Raw genomic sequence first — 17628 nt, forward strand, 5'->3', positions numbered from 1 at the left:
TGGGTAGATTGCAAAATTTTTCTCCCATTCTGTAGGTTGCCTTTTCACTCTGATGGTAGTTTCTTTTGCTATGCAGAAGCTCTTTAGTTTAATTAAGATCTTGAATGATTTTTAAAAATTTATACCTAAGTAGCTCACCTTTTTGAATGCTCTTATAAATTATATTTTAGTTACTTTTCCAGTTGTTTGTTGCTAATATATACAGATGCAATTGATTTTTACATGTTAATCTTGTATGCTGAAACAAGGTTAATCTCATTTATTATAGTAGGAAGACTTTTTAGGATTTTCTAGGTATACAGTCATGTCATCTGTAATTACAAATAGTTTTCTTTGTTTCCAAACGGTATGTCCTTCCCTTTTTGTTTTGCCTTTTTGCATTAGCTAGGACCTCCAGCATTATATTTCCTTGTTCCAAATTTATGTGGAAAAATATTCAGTTTTACACCATTCAGTATGATGTTAGATGTAGGTTTTTTTGTAGTGTTAATCATGTTGAAGAAGTTCTGTTCCTAGTTTGCAGAGTTTTGATCATGAATAGATATTAACTGTTGTTAAATACTCTTCCTACATCTATTGAAATGCACCATATTCTGTTACCATGATAATATGATAAACTAACATATTAAATTATAAATTAACATTAAATTCTGTTACTAGCTTAATATGATGAATTACATTAATTGATTTATAAATGTAAAGCCAAAATTGTATTCCAGGAATAAACCCCACTTGATTATGGATTGCTATCCTTTAAAAATATTACTAGATACAATTTGCTAATTGTGTTGGAAGGATTTTTTTTATTCATGTTCATAAAGGACAGTGATCTATAATTTTCTCTTTGTATAATGTCTTTGTCAGGTTTTCTTGACAGGGAGTACTGGCCTCATCTTCTATTTTCTGAAAGAGCTTGTGTAGAATTTGTATTATTTTTTTCTTGAAATGTTTGAATGTTGAATGTAGAATTCATTAGGAAGCCATCTGGCCCCAGAGATTTTTTTGTGTGTAAAGGTGATTAATTACAAATTTAATTTATTTAGTAAGACATAGGTTCAGATTTTCTATTTCTTCTTGAGTAAGTTTTGGTAAGTTGCATTCTTTTAGGAAATTTGTCCATTTCATCTAAGTTGCCAATTTTTTTGGCATTATATTATTGATAATATTTTATCCTTTTAATATCTGAAATATCTGTAGCGATGTTCTCTCTTTCATTCCTGATATTAGCAATTTATATCTATTCTTTTATTTATTTATTTTTTCTGAGATAGGTCTGTCTTTGTCACCCAGGCTGGAGTGCAGTGGTATGACCATAGCTCACTGTAATCTCAAACCACTGGGTTCAACAAATCCTCCTGCCTCAGCCTCTCTAGTAGCTGGGACCACAGGTGTGCACCACCATGCCCAGCTAATTTCTTTTTTTATTTTTTGTAGAGTAGGTCTTGCCATGTTGCTCAGGCTGTATTTATTTATTTATTTATTATTTATTTATTTTTTTTAGAGACAGAGTCTTGCTCTGTTGCCCAGGCTGGAGTGCAGTGGCATGATCTCGGCTCACTGCAACCTCTGCCTCCCTCGTTCAAGTGATTCTTCTGCCTCAGCCCCCGAGTAGCTAGGATCACAGGTGTGTGCCACCACACCTGGCTGATTTTTGTATTTTTAGTAAAGATGGGGTTTCACCATGTTGATCAGGCTGGTCTCAAATTCCTGACCTCATGATCCGCCCGCCTCAGCCTCCCAAAGTGCTGAGATTATAGGCGTGAGTCACTGTGCCCAGCCCCAGGCTGTATTCTTTTATTTTTGAGAAGTTGATGTAGGATTTTATTAATTATATTGATTATTTAAGAGAACGAACTTTTGCTTTTGCCCTAACCCTAACCCTAACCCTAATATCTGTTTTTTATTTTATTGTTTTCTGTTCTTGGTTATACTATTTCTTTTTACATATTTTTAGGGTATAATTTGCTCTTGTTTTTCTAGCTTCTTAAGGTTACATTATTGACCCGTTATCTGCCTATCGATTCAGGTTTGCTTTTTCCCTGCTTGATCTTTTATAGCCAGTGTTATGTTAAATGCTTTCCTCATTGTTATTCATTCTTTTATATTTTGGATCATGTCTTGTTTTCTCCAATCTGTTTTTACAAGACAGATAGAATCATACCGTGTTCTTTGACTTGTGCACAGATATTAACTTAGTGTTCTGTATATGTTATGTGCTTAATAATTATTAAAAAATATTTTAGTGTGTTTCCATGCACCAGATCTATATGAAGAGTGGGGAACAATGCATATAAGAGGAGTGGAGCTTAACATTCCTATTTGGTCATCAAAAGCCAGCTCAAACATCAGCTCTTCTTGGAAGGACTCTCCATAGGCAGAAAGTATTGCTGTCTTTCATTCTATTTTCTTTATCTTGTATACACTCCTCTTGTTGTACTGATGTTGTATCGTAATATTTTAAAAATTAGCTTATAGGTCAGCCTCTCCTACTGTAGTCTTAGTTTTTGACAACAGGGACACTGACTTGTTCCTTGGTGCCTAGCACAATGCCCGACATACAGAAATTATCCATTAAATGTTTGGGTGAATGAAAGAACAAAAAGCCTTTCTGTGCCTCTGAAGTCTGGTGAAACATTCAGAACATATGTAACAATCTGTGCTCTGTTGTTCTATATGTCAGAGAATAAACATGCAGGCCTATTGTGTTTTTGAAATGCATTTTAAATGGAAAAAGTTTCAGCATGTGTTGTAAGTTACTGCTGTCCCTCAGAGTAGGGTCCGGAATCAATCAATGTCTAGGACCCAAAAGCACATGGACACCACCACTATTCACCCCCAACCCTTTAATCTGTCTCAAGAGAAAATGATTGGTTTAAGCCAAACTAACCTCTCCTGCCTTCGTTCTCAGACGTGGGGACTGGTTCACAAAGAAAGAGGGTCTGCAGCTCCACTATTTCAGAAATGCTGAATTCAGAGCACTTAGACAATGGGAAATGTCCCGAAACTCCAGCCAGATCATTTTGTTCGCCCTCCCTAGGGCTGTTGTCACAGTGGCCTTGCCAAAGCTCTCGACAGGTCTTCCTAATCTCTTACGTGCTTGGTTCTCTGGAGTTTTCCAGGCACTTTCCTACCCATTATCTTTTCTAATCGCCACAACAGCTGCTATATGCGGTATTCCAGAGGGCACCAAATGAAGGAAAGAGATCCAGCTCTGGAGCTAGACAGCACTGATTCAATTCCTGCTCTGCCACTTACTGATGTGGCAGGGGGCAAATGTCTTTACCTCACTAAGCCTCAGTTTTCTCGTTTGTAAAATGGGGATAATAATACCTCAAAGGCTTCTTGTGTAACTCAGAGCTAATATGCATAAGCCATTTAGCACAAGGTTTGGTACCTGGTGGGTGCTGATAAATGGTAGCTATAATTGTTATTATTTTCATGTTCTGTTAATGTAATTACTTTGGTTTCCTGTAGCAATTCAGGGTAAGATTAAACCAGGTGCCATAGTGCAGTGAAATACTACTAATGGCTAATGGACATCATATATATTGTCGATTAACTGACTTATCACACAATATTTTCTAAAAGCAAGGGTAGAGGGAACTTTAAAAACCTAAAACCAAAAAGAAAAAGCACCAAACCAAATGGAATAAAGGCAAGCCCTGTAGCTTAAATATTGCTGGAGTGCAATTATGTCTGTCCTGGAATCAGTGTAGACCTTGTGCTTAAAGTGGCTGCTTTGGATAATTTAGTGTTAGTTTATTTGTTCCTATGAACAATTTAACAAAAAATTGAACTGGCATCTATGCAGTGCTGAATGCTAAGTTTAGAGAGAGAAATGAATATATAAACCTTTGATTTGCTAAACAAACCTTTGCTCTTCAACAAAAGACTGTACAAAGAACACAGAGCACGGAGCCTCTAACTCTACCTGGGAGAACTGGGCACCGGGGAGATGAAGGATAGATTGGCTTTTCCTTAGATGGTGTTAACACTAATGCCATCTTCAAACTGTGATGAGGTTTTGTGAAGATCGCTGTGGGAAGTGGTGAAGTGATGATTAGCTTGGCATGATAATCAAATATTTGCTCTATAGCTAGGCAGAACTCTGAGTGAGAATCCATGCTCTGTCACTGATGAGTTGGATGAACCTTGGATAAGTTGGTTCAGGTGCTTGTGTTTACACAACTTAAAATGGAGATGCTAGTAATAGCTATTTTGGACACTTTAAGGGACCAACAAAAAATTTCCTGTCTTCCACATTTAGACTTGGAACTAATTGAAAAGGTGGAAATTAGATAGATGGGTATAAAAATGTCATGTTACTACTCATAAAACTGTATTGAAAAACTTGGATGCTTAGAAATGATGGGCTTCCTAATTCTACACCCCAACAATGAACATAGTCACTAGGCACTGGCAGAAATGGAAACTACAGGCCCCTTTTAGGAGGAAAATCTGCTCCACGAAGCTTACTCAGCAAGCAGACTCTACTGCATTCAGGCCGAAGAGTGGTTTTAGATGTGGCTGAGCCAAGTGCGTCTAGTTTCTTCTTCCCAACTAACCAATGGGTTGAGCGACTCTCCCAGGGAGAATGAGGGGTGAGTAAGAGGCTAAGAGTTTGCTGTAGTGAAGATCCTTAATTCTACAGGAAAACCTGAAGTCTGAGAAAGGGAGGGTGCTTCCAACATCCATATTAGCAAAGAACTGGATTAAATATGAGGTAAAATATACAGTGAGCACTCTAAGCATAGTGCCTGGCATGCAGTAAACACTGAACAAATGTTAGCTTTTATTGTTGTTACTACGGCAGTAGATTAACAGGGCCCAATATATTCTCTGATATTTTTCCCTTAATGTATCCATGAAGACATGCAAAAACTCAAACACTGGATGCTACAGAAAGAACCATATGCCAAAGTCTGAAGGGGGATTTTTTCCAGCTCTGCTATTGATAAATATGTCCATCCTGGATAATAGTGTTATATAGAAACCATGGAACTCCCTTTTGGGAAGCAGGGATGTAAATTGATCCAAAATATTGACAAACCTTATGCAGCAACATCTCTTCTGCATTTGGATAATTTTAGCTTGATAGAAGTCCTAGCCTCTCATTTTCATAATTTTTTTCCACACACGATCAGAAGCTACAACTCACAGAACATGTGATGCATTGCATCTGGAAAGTAGCTATCCAAGGAAAAGCATTCTGGTAGAAATGGTAGAGTTCTGGGAACAGTGCAGTAGGTAGAGATGGGGTAGTGATGAAGGAAGAGGCAGGAGAAAAAGGATGGGGTCTCTATGCTCTATATAATAAAAGAACCAACAAATGCATCTAGCCCCAAAGTCAGTGAGAGGAGAGTTCTCCTCAGCCCTGATCAGTCAAGAAGGATAATTGCCTACCCAGCCTAGGACTAGGTGCCATGCATATCCACTCCTACTTTAAGTCTAAATCTTATAAAAGAATACTTCAGCACCCAGAGGGACAGAGAGAAAGCAAGGAGATGCCATGGCCTCTACCTGTTGGCATAAGGTGGTCCTTGTACAAGGATAAGTCAAAAGGTTTTTTTAAAGTGCCCTATAAAAATTACTATAGCATAAAGGAAATGGAAAATTATTCTCTAGGCTCAAAGGGAAATCATAACTCTAAAAATTACTTGCTATAGAAGTCAGAAAATATTTTGGAAAACATTTGCTTTTTTTCAATAAAATGTAAAAAGTCATGGTATCTCTGAAAAAGGACAGGTGAGCCTGAAACAGAAATGGTGTGAGATGAAAAGAGTTTGAAAGTCAATTCCAAAAGCAAGACTAATATTCATGTCCATTTTGGACATGATTTTATACAATGAAATTTCCTGAAGAAAATATTGGAATGAAACAAAAATATCTAAGTTTTAATAAAACAAACTGTTCTTTAGTAGAAGAAAAGGCCAGTGTTTGGAGATTAACGTGATTTGGTATTTTCCAGGTGACTTTTATATATTGTTGATGACATTTTTTAAAATTTTAAGGAAGACAAAAAAGATTCTGTAAAAATTCGTGCAAAAAAATCACAAAACACAACCAAAACCAACTGCAACACATTATCAAGAAACAAAAATCAGACTTCTCATTGGCAACACTGAATAACTTAAGAAAATAGAACAATTCTGCATAGTTTTGAAGGAAAAAACGTGAACCAAGTATTGGTCAGAGAAATCAGGTGAGGGATCTGGAAATGAATAGCTGTTCAAGGAAAAACATTGTGGTAGAAACGGTAGAGTTCTGTGAACACTAATCTAGAATCTAGATCATTAGATTCTATAATCTAGTAGAATCTAAATTAATTCAAGAATGTTAAAATTGTAGTACAATAGAACAGATAATAAACATTGAAAATAAGTGAACAGTGTGAACATGAAAACTGTCAGGATCCTGTCAGAAGACAGAAATCATCTAGATATTTCAATAAGAAGGAATTTAATATAGGCTATTTGTTACTTAAAGGATGGTCTTCCTGAAGACACAAATAGGGCATTACTTCTCAAACTTTAATGTCGCCTGGGATCTTTTAAAAATGCAGGTTCAGGCTGGGTGTTGTGGCTTGCACCTGTAATCACAGCACTTTGGGAGGCTGAGGCGGGTGGATCACCTGAGGTCAGGAGTTTGAGACCAGCCTGGCCAACATGGCGAAACCCCATCTCTACTAAAAATACAAAAATTAGCCAAGCGTGGTGGCGCACACCTATAATCCAGCTGCTCAGGAGGCTGAGGGAGGAGAATTGCTTGAACCCAGGAGACGGAGGTTGCAGTGAGCTGGGGTTGTGCCACCGCACTCCAGCCTGGGCAATAGAGCAAGACTCCGTCTAAAAAAAAAAAAAATAGATTCAAATTTAATAGATTTGGAATGAGCCCTGAGATTCAGCATTTTAAAGATGCTCCTAGATAAAGCCAATGCTGCTGGTTCCTGAAACACTTTTTGAATAGTAAGGAAATAGGAAAAGTTGAGGAAACCAGAGATTAGCAGTAACAGGAAGATACAACTTTCCTTAGGGTTGAAGAAACACGGGAGGGGATGATATTTCAGTGCCACTGAGTGGTAGCTAGCCCTGTGGCCAGGGTTTCCTGATAGGAGCTGGGACCAAGGTGGGAGGGGCTGGTAGGATCTGAAATCACAGTGGAGATGCAGCTGCTGCTAGAGACCTAGCTGGGGCAGAGTGACAGGGAGTTAAATACCTTCACTAGCCTCTGATCTTCAGCGAGTATTTCCTGTTTGCTGCAAGTACCTTCCCCAGTGCAGTATGCAGCCTTGTTGGCTCTCAGCTTCTCCTCTGAGTCAACCTTTAATATGCTGAGCAATTAATTAAACTTGATCCCAATCACTGCCTCTGAACGTAGATAATCAAATGAATCACAAGGGGCTTTCTAGGCATAGGATCCACCTCTTAGAGTTAGAGAGATGCAGTAGGGGAGAGTAAGGGGGTGAGTAACAAGTCGAGTTTACATTAATAACAAACGTAGTTTTCCTCTTACACTTATTGCCCTATGTAGCTTCTTTTCTCAGTGTGCCGACCACGCCATGCTGTCTCCCACTTCAAGGCCTAAACAAAGGCTGATGCCTTACCATGAAATGTGTTCCCCTATACTCTGTATCTGGTTAACTCCTCATCATTTAGATCTTAGCTTAAATGTCTCTTATTAACAGAAAGCTCCCTAACACCCTAGACTAGATAAGATCTGCCTGAAATAATTTCTTATAACATCTCTTCCTTGCTCTTCCTGGCACTTATAACAATGTGAACTTATATTTGTGTGATTATGTTCTATGTCCCTGTCCCCAACTAGGCTGTAAGTTCCATGAGGGTGAAAATGGTGTCTACTTTGTTAAATATGGTGTTTGCCATGCCTGGATGCACCTCTCCAGGTCATTAGCATAAAAAAGCAGATTGGGTGTTTTGGTGGCCAGAGAACATATTCCTGATGTTAACATTTGAGTGTAAGTATAGAAATGTGATTTCTGGAAGGCATTTTGCTTTGATAATGAGCTGGTCAGTCAGGAGTTGATATTATTCTAAACTTTCAAAAGTTGCATCACATATGTAACCCATAAAAGTGGCATTTAAAAACAGGTAATAATAGCTACCATTTGTTGAATACTATCCCATGCCAAACACTGTGCTGTTTTACAGACATTATTTATTTAATCCTCACAACCACCTATAAGGTTATTCCCATTGTAGTGATGAGGACACTGAAACTCAGATGGTGAATGATGTCCTATATTTCATAAGTAGTGGAGCAAATATTAGGATTCATGTCTTTCTGTCTTTATCAAGCAATGTAACTATTGTAACTTCTAAATAACTAGTTTTAAGTTTAATAGGCTTTTTTTTTTTCTTTTTTCTAACTCAAGGGTGAAGACCTAAGCTGTGAATAGCACAAAGTCTTCAGGGAATGTTCCTTCCTGGGCAAAAGGTAAGTAAAGCAGGCACCTGTTTGTGCAGGGGTGTGGCAGCCCCTAAGGAAGCCCACAGTGGAATATATATCTCTCAGCTGCAAAGAGCCAAGAGAGGTCTTTACGGGAAGTTAAGTCCGAATTGGAACCAGGAGGAAGTTTGGCAGGTCAAAGCCACTGGTGTGCCAGCTCATAAGAGCTGATTGTTAAATTTTCAGGAATTTTGCAAGCTGGTTATTAGATATAGTCATTATTAAATATTAATTTTTATAAACCTGTAATTTAAAAGTATATTAAAAGCAAAGGTAACAAATACTTAAAACTTATTACTTCCTAATGATTTTATTACATTTTACTATTATTTATGCTCTTGAGTTACGTCTACTGAAACTGAATGGGAGAAATACTATGTAGTGGTATGCTACTGTGCATCTCTTCCCACTTCTGTGTGGGGAAGCTAGCTTGAAATTGTCCATCGTCCCATGTTTACACCATGGAAATTGGCAAGCACTACATATCAGTCCTCCCATTTCTGAAAGCTGGTTGTTAGATGTTTGTTAGCACGCTACTACTGCTTTAATCCCTGGGAAAGGGGCCAAGATCAGAGCCAAATGTCAAAAGCCAAAGAACAGTACAGACTGAAGCTGTAGTTGCCTGTGATTGCTGCCCTCTCTGATTTGGGGTACTTAGCATTCAGGGAGCTGGAGAATGGGGTTTTGGTATTTTGCAAATAGAAATGTTTGGTATAGAAAAAATGGTTTAAATGCTTATGAGAATAAAATTGTGAAATAGAAATTAGATAATATTAATATAAACTCAATTGGTAAACATTTTTTGAGGTCTAACAAAACCCCATTAGTATATAAAGTAGTTAGAGATGAGATACTGGGATTGTTTTTTCTTTTGAACTCGGAGGTGTTGTGTGAGGTGTAATGTATGTTACAAATTGGACACTCGTCACACCCTGCCACTGTGCCGCTACTGCATGACCACTGCCTTCTCTCTGACTATGGAAAGCTACAAGACAGTTGTGTACATTTTGGAATGTTTTTGACTCTTGTTATATTTGGAAGAGGCTCTGGGATGTTGTGTAAAGAAGCTGAGAATTATTTATAAGAGGTAAAGGTGAATTGTGAAATGATGTGATGGTGCGACTGTAGTTAGAATTACTGTCAACACCTTACAATTTTGGCTGTGCTTGTAGAATCGGTTTTCCTTAAAGGCTTTAATTATCTTTGAAATCTGATTCATGGCAACCCAGGCAGTAGGGCAAGGAATATAAAATTTTATAGAAATGTTCAATTCAAATTATTTGGGTGAAGTTGGCCAGTCTTAATAACTGGTGTGTTTTACCTGGCATGCTTTTCCTACTTGATTAAATGTCTTACTTGTTTTAATTGATTACAAAGTCATATGTGCTTATTGTAAAAATTCACATAACACAGACTACAAATCTCTTACAGACTCACAACCCCAAACCCCAGAGGTAATATCCCGTAAGTAAAACAGTTGAGAGTTTTTCTACCTATATGTACTTAACATATAAATATGAAAATTAAATGAGATCATATTGCTCTGCAACTCTTCATTTAAAAAAATGTGATATGGTGTACCTACAGAAGATTATATAAATGGATGCATACAAATTATAACTAAATGAACACTGGTGCAATCTCTGCCTAGGATATGAAACAGAAAATTGCCTCCACCTTTTGCTGTGCGCCTTCATAATCACAAGTGCTTACTACTATAACATAGGAAACCATGACCTTGACTTTTGTAACAACCGTTGTCTTGCTTTTCTTCATACTTACACCGCGTATCTGTGTATTCCTAAATAATCTTTTGTTCAGTTTTGACTATTTTGAACTTTATATGAAAGAAATCATTCTGAATGCAGTTTTGTAACTTCTTTCTTACATTCAGCTTTGAGAATGAGATAAATTAATTTTGTTGCATGTAGCTGTAGTTCAATCATTTTTATTGGTGTATAATATTCCATTGCAGATATAGAAATCAATTTGTTTAGCCAGTGGATTTTTGATGAACATTTGTGTCATTTTTAGTTTTTTGATATTTTAATGATGCTATTTTAAATACATACACACACACATACATGTATCTGGTGTAAGTATATTAAGGTTTTCTTACGATGTATACCTAGGAGAGGGGTTATTGAATCACAGGGTTTGGACATGTTAATCTTTACTAGGTAATGCAAATTGTACTCCAGAGTGATTTACCAATTTACTTTCTGATCCATGATGGATGAGAGGATCCTATTTCTTTAAATGTTTGCTAATACTTGGTAATGCCAGGCTTAAAAATTTTTGCCTACATATATCATTATAGCTTTAATTTGCATTTATCTGATCCTAATGAGGCTATTTTTTTCACATAATTATTGACCATTTTGGTTTTCTCTCTCATGAAATTCCTGTTAAGTCATTTGTCCATTTTTGGTCTTGAATTGTCTTTTACTTAAGGATTCTTCAGTGTTCTTTCTATGCAGTTTTTCATCAAATCTAAGATGCCATCATTAAAAATGTACCACCGTATTATTACATTAAGAACAAAAACATTTTCAATTACGTTGTAACCTGCCAGCGATCATAAGATGCACCCCAACGTCCATGATGGTAAAATGTGGAAAACTGTTTGTCTTAGATACAAAAACTATGGTATTCCAAGTAGAAGACCTTTGCCAGTTATATGTGTTGCAAATAGCTTCTCCTGATTTGTTGCTTGGTTTTTCCCTCTCTTTATAGTTCTCTTTGATTAACTGCAGTTCTAACTTTTAAGGAAGTCGAATTTATCTACCTTTTTCTCTATGGCTTTTTTTTTTCTTTTTGCATCTTTTTAAAGAAATCATTTCCAGCTGTGAGATAATGAAGATACATTAATTTCTAAAAGTTACATAGTTTTCTCCTTCTCATTTTACCTTTAATCTACCGAGAGTTGATTTTAGTTATGGTGTAAAGTAAGGTCCAATGGCATCTTTTACCTTATTGCCTGTGTCTTTCTTTTTCATTTTTGTTAACCTTTGTACCAATACTCTACTGAGTTTCCTATAGCTTAACATCTGTTAGAACAACTTCCTCTCCATTTCTTCTTCTTCAAGGACATTTTTGGTTATTCTTGGCCCTTGGCACACATTTCACACACTCAAAATCCACTTCCTCCAAACAAAAAACTTGCTAGGACTTTGATTAGGATTGCTTTGAATCTATAGATCAGTTTGAGAAATGACATAATAAAATTGAATCTTACAATCTATTAATGTGATTTGTATCTCCATTTTTGGAATCCTTATTGATTTCTGTTGATAATGTTTTATAGTTTTGTGTGTCTTGCAGAGTTACTGTAAGATATATTCCTGGGTATTTTAAATGCAATTAAAAGCAGTATTTGTGGTTTTGTGTCTTGTTGCGATATATAAAAATATAATTGAGATTCGTATAATGCCCTTGTATTCAGCAACATTTTATATTTCAAGTTTATTCTAATAATTCATTTATGGATTAAAAAAATCACATATATAATCAAAACATCTGTGAGTAATATCAGTTCTGTTTCTTTTGTTTGCCATTATGCTAGGATTTCTAGTATCATAGTATAATAGTATAACAATCTAATACTGAAGAGAGATGATAACAGTGGGCAGTCTTGTCTTATGTTTTTTTTTTTGAGACGGAGTCTTGCTCTCGCCCAGGCTGGAGTGCAGTGGCGTAATCTCAGCTCACTGCAACCTCCGCCTCCCAGGTTCAAGCGATTCTCCTGCCTCAGCCTCCTGAGTAGCTGGGACTACAGGCACGTGCCACCACACCTGGCTAATTTTTTGTATTTTTGTAGTAGAAACAGGGTTTCATCATTTTGGCCAGGATGGTCTGGATCTCCTGACCTCATGATCCACCTGCCTCAGCCTCCCAAAGTGCTGGGATTACAGGTGTGAGCCACTGTGCCCGGCCCTGTCTTGTCTTACTCTTGATCCCAAAAATAGCATTCCATAGTTCACAGTTTGCTGCTGGGTTTTTATTTTTGTAATTACACTGTATAAGATTAATGAGTTTCCTTGTGTTCAAAACCAAGCTTAATGGCTGAATGATCTTTAACCAGTTTCTTTACTTGTCTGTGAATTAGTGTCCTTATCAGAAAAATTGGATGTCCTACTCTAGATTCCCTAAAATACAAGCAATGGGACAAGGATTAAGTGCTAATGCTTTAGGTGAGAGATGTGATCCCAGGGCAGCAAGAACGGATGAAAAGAAAAGGAAAGGTGGTAAAGCGTGGGAAGCAATGTAGGGTAAAGCCTTTCTGCACTGGCTACTGTCATGACTACAAACACATAATGGCATCTCAGCAGGTGAGTCAGTCACTCAGCCATGCATGAAGCCTCCAGACAGGCTGCATGGCCATCTATGTCTCAGCACAGTCAGTGGGCAGGAGGAAGGAGAGATTTTATCCTTCTGCTTCTTGTCTTTTACTAGTCAAAATTTTCCCCACTAGGAGTTAACTTTTCCACACTGTGGGTTGCATTATCAGGCTTTTTGGCAGCTATGGGTAGCCACTCCTGTGGAGTGGCATTTCATCTGGCTCTGGAGATTGTAGGAAGGGCCAGAGACTCCAGATAAGTGGCTGCTCAGCCTCAAGCAGCAGAAGGGTGTGTCCTTTGGCTGAGATGCTGAGTGAAGCAGAGCAAATGGCTGAGTCCAGGAGACAGGTGAGGCTGAGAGACTATGAGGAGGAACAGAAGATAGGTCAAGTTGGTTGTGTGGATTAAATACATTACTTGCATTTAATCTTAGGTTAAGTAAAATGCTCAGAAAAGTGCCTGGTATAAAGTGAGCTCTCAAATACTGTTAACTAAAATGCAATCCAATTTATAATCCTTTTCTCTATAGACATTAATCTTTGTGAAATACTTAAAGCCTTTCTCATTCAGCTATTATAAAAGTATCATCCATCTGGATTTTATTTCGGTATAAGAAGTGAGGTCAGAATCACGCTTTATGTTTTTCCAAATGACTTGACATGGGTCCAAACACCACATATTGAATATTTCATATTTTTCCGTTCCTTTGAAATTTGCTTTATAAGATAAAAACTTACATATTTATTTGCAAATTTATTAGATTTTAATTCTGTTCTATTGATACATCTGTAAATTCTATTGTACTGTTGTAAGGATTGTAGCTTTATGATAATATAGTACTATAGGGTGTGTTCCCATTTCTTGCTCTTCTTTTTAAAGATTTTCCTGATTATTTTCATATGTTTATAATTTTAGATAAAGTTAACAATCTTTTTTAAGGTTTCTTCTCTTAAAAATCCCGTTGAGATTTTGATTGCGAATATATTAAATTTACAGTGTAAATTAGGAAATCTGTATGATGGTGCAATATACTTTTAAAAAACAAGCTCTCTCCTTTTATTCAAGATTTAATGTTTATTAGTAAAATTTTATAGTTTCCTATAGGTACCAAACATTTCTGGTTATATTATTTCTAGATACTTTATGACTTTCTATAGTTGTGAATGGAATGCTTTCTTCTATCTTTATTTTACTTGATTATTGTTTGTATATTAGGAATCTATTGGCTGATTTTTAACAATGTTACTGAGTTATATTTTGTAGTATTATATCCATTTCAAGTGTTCAATTATGTTTGGTAACATTTAGTGAGTGGTCCAACTACTACCGTAAACTAGTTTTAGAATATTTTCATTCTCCCAAGATACATTTTAGACTTATTTATAGTCAATCCCAGCCCCTACCCCCAGGACAACACCAGTCTACTTCCTATCCCTATAGATTTTCTGAACAATTCATGTAAACGAAATCTTGCTATATGTAGTTTCTTGTGTCCGGCTTGCTTTCACTTAGCAAGGTTCATCTATGATGTAGCGTGTGTCAGTATTTTGTTTTTACTGCTGAATAATATTTCACTGTATGGTTAAACCACATTTCCTGTATTCATTTACCAGTGATGGACATTTAGGTTCTTTCCAGTTTTGGACTATTATGAATAATGTTACTGTGAACGTGAAGTCTTTATGTGGACATGTTTTCATTTCTCTGGGGTAGATACATAGGAGAATTGTTGGGTTATATGGTAATATTATGTTTAACTTTTTGAGAAACTACCAAACTATTTTCCAAAAGGGCTATACTGTTTTACATTCCTACTAACAATGTATGATGGTTTTCTACTGACTTTAAAATATTTATGTTGTAAGTGACTACGGAAAATTGTTTTTATTATTTTTCTGTTGATGCTTGTATTAATATACATACTTTCTGTTTTGTTGTTTGTTTTGTTTTATTTTTAGTGGTAGGGTCTTGCTCTGTAGTCATGGCTGGAGTGCAGTGGCGCAATTATAGGTCATTGCAGCCTCGAACTCCTGGGCTCAAGTGACCCCCTTGCCTCAGCCTCCTGAATAGCTAGGACTATAGGCATGTGCCACTTATACCTGGCTAATTTTTATTTAAAAATTTTTTGTGGCCGGGCGTGGTGGCTTACGCCTGTAATCCCAGCACTTTAGGAGGCCGAGGCAGGCAGATCACGAGGTCAGGAGATCAAGACCATCCTGGCTAACATGGTGAAACCCCGTCTCTACCAAAAATACAAAAAAATTACCCGGTCGTGGTGGCGGGCGCCTGTAGATCCAGCTACTTGGGAGGCTGAGCTTGCAGTGAGCCGAGATAGCGCCACTGCACTCCAGCCTGGGCAACAGAGCAAGACTCCGTCTTAAAAAAAAAAAAAAAAGTTTGTAGGGATGATATCTTGTTATGCTTTCCCAGGCTGTTGTCAAGTAATCCTTCCTCCTCAGCCTCCCAAAGTCTTGGGGTTACAGGTGTGAGCCGCTGCACCTAGCAGAAAATATACTTAGTTGCACATGACAGCATTCCAACTCAAACTAGCTTAAGAAAAAATAAAAGGAAGTATATTGGTTTATGTAATGAAGAAGAACAAATGAAGTGTTAATCACAAACAACTAGAATTCAGGGAGTTGAAAGACTATCAGGTGGGGTCCCTCTCAGCTATGCTTCTTAATCTTTTTTTTTTGAGACAGAGTCTCGCTGTCGCCCAGGCTGGAATGCAATGGCGCGATCTCGGCTCACTGCAAGCTCCGCCCCAGGGATTCACGCCATTCTCCTGCCTCAGCCTCCCGCGTAGCTGGGACTACAGGTGCCCACCACCTCACTCAGTTAATTTTTTGTATTTTTAATAGAGACAGGGTTTCACTGTGTTAGCCAGGATGGTCTTGATCTCCTGACCTCGTGATCCGCTCGCCTCGGCCTCCCAAAGTGCTGGGATTATAGGCGTGAGCCACCGCGACCGGCTGCTTCTTAATCTTGAACATCTTGACAGATGATGCTTAATGGTACCGTTTTTGTCCTTTGATTTATGTAATATGTTTATCAATCTCTTGCTATTATACCATCCTTGGATCTCGAAATATACCCTATTTGGTCACATTGTATTATTTTGCATCCTGCAGTATTTTTTGCTAATACTTTGATTAAAACTTTTTCTAGATGCATGGGTGAGCTTGATCTTCTTTGTTTCATACTATCTTCAAGCAATTTGGTTATTAAAATGCTTACTGGTAAAATAAGTTCAAGAGGTTTCTATATTTTTATGTGGTCTGGAATAATTTAAACAGTATTATAATAATTCGTCCAATAGCTTAAAGCTGAATTCTAAAATCATTTGGACTTAGTATTACTTTCAAAGGTAGATTTCTTGTCATTTTCTAACAGCTTTTGTAATTGATGTATTCAATTTTTTTGCCACTTCTTGCATTAATGTTGGTAATTTTTATTTTGTTAGGAAATGATATATTTCCTGTAGGTTTCCAAATCTGTAGCTGTGGAGTTGCATATGATAGTCTCTTGTAATTATTTTAACCTGTATTATGACTTTGGTTAGGAATTGGTTATACTGATTTATAATTCTACTTAAAATATAAAATGATTCCATTCCTGTTTTCTTACTTTATCTTCTACTCTGGATATTATCAGATGATAAAATTTTGCCAAACTGCTGTGTGTAAATTTTATCAAACTAATTTCCATTTTCCTGATTATAAATGAAGGTCAATGTACTTTCATGAGTTTATCAGACATTATGGTTCTCTGCCACTGTGAAATGTGTGTTTATAAACTTTGCCTGCCTTAATAATTTATTTGAGAATTCTGGTGCTAGCCAAAATGGACTCACTCCACTACGGCCTATCTTCCCCACAGATCACAACTAATAACTCTGGGTAGAATTAAAAAAAAAAAAAAAAAACAACAACAAAAAAAAAACTACCTGAAGACTGAAAAACAAACACTAGTTGTCAGATTGGGGAAGAATGTCAAATCTTAAAGAACAAGCAGTGTGGGAAGGAGTTTTCTGGGTTTTTTTCCTTTGTCTTCAAGGTTTGATCCAAGGGTAGCCCCAGTGGCAGAACTGTGTGTAACAGGTACAGACAGCAAAATTCAGAGAAGAAGCCCTTCCCCATCTGACCAGAAGACCCAAGGAAGAGACTCCTGCACACCAGAGAGTGTGGGGGAATATCCCAGTTGTTTTTCATTTATCTTTTTTTCAGCAGCCCCATTTGTGAAGCTCCCTGCTGTAGTGGTGGTGATAATAGCATAGACACTGAAAACCTTGAGAGAAAACTTATCTCTCTGGTCAGAGAAACCGAAATAAGGGATTCCTGTAGTGTGAGAGTCTGGAGCACCCCCTCTGTTTTATCTCATCATTTTACTCTGGTTGTGGCTCCAGCCATGCAAAACTGTGAAAGCACAGAGGCTAAAACTCAGAGAGAGAAACGTGTATTTCTAGTCAAAGAAATGAAAAAAGGTGGGACCTCAGGACCTGGAAAGTGTGGGAGAAATCCTGAGGAGAAGAGAGCTAGAGAAGGGAATCCCCTGATTATGAACCAGTATAAGTCATCCCTCAGCTGGGCACGTGTGAAACAGGCCCAGAGAAGCATAGCATGGGATTTGAGGACTGAACTAGAATATAATCCACAGCTAAGTCCTGGACTAATGGCGCACGTATGGGGCAAACTCACTAGAGCATAGCAAAGGCTTTTAAAATTCGCATTAGAAGCACAGCCCCTAGAAAAATGAAACGGAATTTACAGTCTGGATCTAAACAGGTTCACTGCCAAAATCAACCTTCTTCAGGGGTTTTGAC

The 17628-nt window shown here is 37.3% G+C and overlaps 1 long non-coding RNA gene across 1 annotated transcript in view; it reads left to right on the forward strand.

Moving 5' to 3' along the window:
- The window catches only part of LOC131384640 (uncharacterized), a 148675-nt gene that overhangs the window by 24050 nt on the left and 106997 nt on the right, over positions 1-17628 (forward strand). Inside the window, exon 2 of the long non-coding RNA XR_009215699.1 lies at positions 8393-8454. This is a non-coding gene — a long non-coding RNA (uncharacterized LOC131384640). The remainder of the gene's footprint in view (positions 1-8392; positions 8455-17628) is intronic.

This window comes from Hylobates moloch, unplaced genomic scaffold (genome assembly GCF_009828535.3).
Source record: "Hylobates moloch isolate HMO894 unplaced genomic scaffold, HMol_V3 SCAFFOLD_11, whole genome shotgun sequence".
Lineage (NCBI taxonomy): Eukaryota > Metazoa > Chordata > Mammalia > Primates > Hylobatidae > Hylobates > Hylobates moloch.